General features: G+C 41.7%; 1 protein-coding gene across 1 annotated transcript in view; it reads right to left on the bottom strand.

The window, feature by feature from the left end:
• BMP7 (bone morphogenetic protein 7) overlaps positions 1–5631 on the bottom strand; it is a 79890-nt gene that overhangs the window by 44635 nt on the left and 29624 nt on the right. The window lies entirely within an intron of this gene.

Here is a 5631-nt window from a genome sequence, read left to right as displayed (position 1 = left end):
CACAGCATCAGAACTCTAAGCACGTGAGAGAGAGTGGGAACCTCCCAGAACATTGTATTGTGGCACGCCCAACAGAAATAACCCAGGTGGATAGCTCCTCAGTTGCTCATAGAAAATCCCACCTTGGAGTTTACAAAGACTTATGGGTAGAAGAGCCACACTAAGTAATTTACTACACTGCACTCAGTCAACTAAACAGCAAAGGATTTGGGTTTTGAAGTCTCTTATTTATTTCTACAAATGTATTTATGCATTCTATTCTCTTTATGTTATCAAACTCTAAAACTTCTTTTTACTGTAATGTTAATATTATTTATCCCTTAAATTCTAGCATGGGATGAGCCGTGGAAAATCCATGTTGAAAATTTTTCAACTGTGAAAAGGGTCAAAAGAAAAGCACGTGTCAATTTTCCATCACAGATATGGTTGGAGACCATGCAGGGAGGCAACTGAAACGGCACCACCACACAGGTCAGAACAGTACAGAGCGAAGAAAAAAGGATGACAGATGTATCAGGGGTGTTCAGAATAAGGGGCAAAAAATCTTAGCTGGGTTTGCCATTCCAGACTGCCTTAGCATGAAAACAGACTAACTATTGTCCAGGCACATGTGAATGACCGTTTTCCTTTGAGTTAATTGAATATTCAGGATTTTACATTTTAAATTCAATTATTGCTTCAATTGGTCAAAATGTTTCAATCAGCTCAGCAAAATGATACCTGACTTGTCCTTAAAACTTAGCAGGAAATACTCTCGGTTTGAACGATGACAATGATGAGATGGAATTATTTCTCAAAGTGAAAGAAAAAAGTTAAATTGAGATCAAATGACTGTCCTGTTAATATTGGCTCTATATGACAAGCTTTGAAGCTGGACAAAGAGTTGAGAGGGAAAAAACTAGTCTTGAGAATTATGGGCGGAAACTACCCACAATATGGCTACTGAGGTCAGGGTCAAGAGATTTCTGAGGCTTGAGATTCAACTACGAGACAATGAGGATATTTGTTACATGAACAAATGTTAAATAAGTGTTATTATGGTTTATGGCACTGGTGGTTTCTGAATGAACTGTATAATTGTGTATGAATTAAATCTCTATTTGAAATGGAATGTTTATTTTATGTAATGTCATGACAATTCTTCAGCTTATAGCTGGGGTGAGTGTTAAGATATGAGCTATTTTACGATACATTGTATGTCTCAGCGTAGTAAGTCTGATCAACAATGACATGTCTAGTATTTCTAGTATCTCACTAATTTTATGTGACTGTTAAGTATTAGTAGTGAGATGTTGCCTACATCGATATTAACTGTTTTCAGTATATTTTATAGTATTAAGTTGAGAATGTCCTACTAAAAAGGCATTTGAAGCCTTCAATTTAATGTTTATGCATCTTAAGAATATTTCTATCATAACACTGTTTTTAAAGTGAGTCAGAGCTGCAGTAATTCCTAGTACATTTTTTAAAATAAAATTTACAGGTTTTGCTTTATATAATATTAAAATTGAACATCACTGCCACTTTAGTTATTAATGAATGTGTAGAAAGAAAGAGTTTGCTGTTACTACAAAATCTTGGGATGAACAAAATTCTAATTAAAGTAAAAATGGCCATATTATTTGCAATGTAATGAACAAATCTAGTAGCTGTATTTCTTCAGATGAAATGGTTCCAGGTTATCTGTTTGTAGAATTATAACATTGAGATGGCAGAGTTTGAAGAGCAGGTTTGAAGCCGTTCATTCATGGTCAATGAAGTGAAACCAGAAAAGAATTTTTTAAATGTTAGTGAAGCTGAATGATAGCCAGAATGGAAAAAAAAATTACAGTTGGCAGCCCTGCTGGTACCAAACCCCACAGGTTTGTTGCCTGCCTTGAACCTGACTAATGAAACTCAATGGTCACCCATGTCATCGCGTGCTGTGGTTGTTCATTTCCACTGGTGTACAGGACCCCATTGTATGGATAGACCATAAATTGTTTTTTGATGGGCATTCAGGTAGTTCTAGTTGAGGGCAACTACAAATTGTGCTACAATGAATGTTACTGTCCATGATTTTCAGTGGACACATTTCTACTGGGTCAACACCTTGGTTGGGGTTGTTGGCTCAGAAGGTATGAACATACTGAGCTTTACTATCTCTTGCAATAAGAGTTCTCAAAGGCATTGCACCGTGGTGTATTTAATCTGAAAATAAGAATGACTTTGCCGTCCAAAGAATAATGAAAGCTGACTGCTCTGGAGGATAGAGAAGGGCACTGCCAGCAGAGGAGACAACAGGATCGTAGGCCTGAGAGAGAAGCAGCGGAGCGTGTTGGCTGAGCGGTAAGAAGCTTGGTGAGGACAGCAAGAAAAAAAACAAAAGCTGATTCTTCACTGGAAAAGTTCCTGTATGACATGCCAAGGGACTCCGTGGGCCATGCCTCCTTCAATCAGTCGTTATGCCGAACAGCACCCTCATCAGGTGTGTTTTGGGTCAATGACTGGCAGGACTGTGCAAAGTGAGCTACAGGGGAGACCAGAAGCAGAACGCTCAGGAAGGTCTCGGTCAGAGCCAGCACATCCCCTTTCTCCATTCCTACACCAGGGTAGGCATCACTAGATAATTGCAGCACTCTTCAATCTGTCACTCAGGCAGCCACTACCACTCCTACTCCTGGTTGGCCAACAAGGGAAACAACTATTTTCCATCCCTGGCCTGGACTGTGGACAAGGTGAATGGACATGGGGCACTTCTCTAGGGGAATGGACAGAAGTCAACAATTGAGCAAATGTTGGTACTTAAAAGAGAGAGAAACCGACACGAGCTGCCCGTCACTAGCTTGGAAGACCTAGTAAGCAACAATGGCATCAGTAAGTATGAATGAAGACAAAGAGCCCAGGAGGGGAAGTAGGAGGGAAGAAAAGGCACACAGCTGCTGACCAGAAGGTCAATGGTTCGAACCCACCAGCTTCTCCGCAGGAGAACAGTGAGGCAATCTACTTCCAAAAAGATTTACAGCCTTGGCAACCCACTGGGGTCACTATGAGTCAGAATGGACTCGATGGCAGTGGGTTGGGTTTTGTTTTGGGGGCTCATCTTCCAGCACCAGATCAGACAATGTTCTGTTATGATCCGTACGGTTTTCATTGCCTGATTTTCAGAAGTGGATTTCCATGGGTGACCCTGCTGCTGTTGAAAACCAGTGGAACAGCTTCCAGCATTACAGCAACATACAAGCCACCACATGTAACTAACCAATACACGGACAGTGGGGTAACGTGTGGTAACCTGTGGAAGTCCCAGCAGCAACTGACTGGACAGCTAGAAGCAGAGGTCTTGGAGACTGGGGAGAATGTTCCAGTTGGATGCTACTGAGTTGAGTTTATGGATAAAGCTATGTAGGAAAAATGCACTGACAAGCACGGCCTCAACCCACCATTTGAGATGGAGAACCAAGGCTGCCAGAAGAACTCAGTCACTCAGTCAATGGGACCAATTAGGGCCAGAGGACAGGCAGGTAAGGTGATCAGCTGGTGGCCAGATCCGGGTAAGGGGGGCAGGGGAAGAGAGCATTCAATGGACTTGGTCATCAGTTGCTCAGGGACCTCAGATGTGGCTCTGGGGGACAATCACGCAGACAACTGAGGTGAAGACCACTCCAGTTGCGGACGAGACAGACACACTATGGAAGCAGAGTCCTCAGTCCTTCCAAAGCTGGGCTTTGTTTCCTCCTAAAGCCACTCCCCTGGCAGGAGCTAGCAGTGGACAGAGGGGCAGCAAACTAGTCAATCACCCAGCAGCTCCTTCCAAAACATTGTGGTTTCTCTTTTTCCCCAAAAAATATAAGATCGACTGCATTTCTATTCATCTTCAATGAACAATCCAAAAATGGAAGAAAACAATTCCATTTACAGTAACATCAAAGAGTAAAATACTCAAGAATGAATTAGCAAAAGAACTAATCAAGGTGTGATAGTGGCACAGGGGAGACGTTTAAGGCAACAGAACAGAACTGCAAACCCAGAAACAGCACCAGCTGTTCAAGGTCCCTAGGTGACACAGTTTGCTCTCGACTGCTAACCAAAAGGTTGGCAGTTCAAATTCACTCAGCGATACCAGAGAAGAAAAAGCCTTGTGATCTGCTTCACTAATGTTAGTCAAGAAAATTGTACAGTCATTCCACTCTGAACACATGGGTTTGTCGCAAGTCAGAACTGACTCTTCAGCAACTAATAAGAACAAAATGCTCAAGTGATTTTTTGAAAGGGTACCAAGATCATTCAATGGGGAAAGAATAGTGTTTTCAATAAATGGTGCTGGGGCAAGAGGATAGCCACATGCAAAAGAATGAAGCTGGGCCCCTGTCAGAAACCAGATACAAAAATAACAAAATGGAGCCACATCCAAATGATAAGAGCTAAACTAAATAAAACTCTCAGAAGAAAACATACGAGCAAATCTCCATGATGTCAGATTTGGCAAAGGATTCTTTGATATGACAACAAAAGCATGAGCAACAAAAGAAAAAATAGATTATTTGGATTTCATCAAAATTAACTTTTGGGCTTCAAAGGACATCATCAAGAAAGTGAAAAAAATCAGACTTCCCACAAGATAGCAGAATAGGCAGATAAGCTACACAGACCCTCTACAACAAAGAAACAAGAAAGCAATTGAAACAGATACAGAAGATAATCTTGGAATCCCAAGCTTCTAAAGGAAGGATGAAGAAATAGATTAAGTACCAACTAGTACAGGAACCTGAATGAAAAAGGCAGATAAGACAAACAGAGCTGCAGACTGTCAGCTGGCTGCTGACCAGAAAGCAACCGTGCCCACATGACCCAACTACATCGTGCCCACATGACCCAACCACATCGTGCCCACATGACCCAACCACATCGTGCCCACATGACCCAACCACATCGTGCCCACATGACCCAACCACACTGTGCCCACATGACCCAACCACACCCTGCCCACGTGACCCAACCACATTGTGCCCACATGACCCAACCACATCGACACCTCCTATGGCCCCATTCACTGAGCAAAGGCTACCATATGCTTCTGTAGCAACTGATAGACTACATTAAAAGCAATAGACAGTGGCCAATACCAGCCAACTCGCACCCAACGGCTCTCCAGGAACAGCTAACAGATCTGTGCACACATACTCATCCCTCATCACACTCACCCAGAAATAAGTGATGTGTGCACACCAGCCCTATTCCTCAAATATCCAGAAAACAAAATAAAGGGAGGAAAAATTTCCTAGACAAATCACGCAAACATATCATCATCAATTAAATATAGATACAACAACATCAGAATGTCTCAGAGAAAACTGACAATCCCAGTTCACACAAAGAAGTGAGGTAAAGTAATGCAAACAAGGGACCAGAATACAGAGCCAGGAAACCTCCCTGAGGAAGAGGTGGCTTGGGGACTATCTGATAAGGAGTTCAAAAGAATTATATGTAGGAACCATTAACAGATTGAGAGACAGATCAAGGAAAACACTGACAAAAGCAAGGAAAAGTGACAAAACTCTAGAACAATCCAGGAAAATGAACTGACAAAATAAATAAATAATTAGAAACCATACAAAAACAACAAACAGAAATCCAGAAGATTAATACTAA

The sequence above is a fragment of the Orycteropus afer genome, unplaced genomic scaffold (genome assembly GCF_000298275.1).
Source record: "Orycteropus afer afer isolate SDZICR_OR568_19922 unplaced genomic scaffold, OryAfe1.0 scaffold00295, whole genome shotgun sequence".
Lineage (NCBI taxonomy): Eukaryota > Metazoa > Chordata > Mammalia > Tubulidentata > Orycteropodidae > Orycteropus > Orycteropus afer.
Note: the sequence above shows the minus strand (reverse complement) of the source record. Positions and strands in the feature narration are given on the sequence as shown.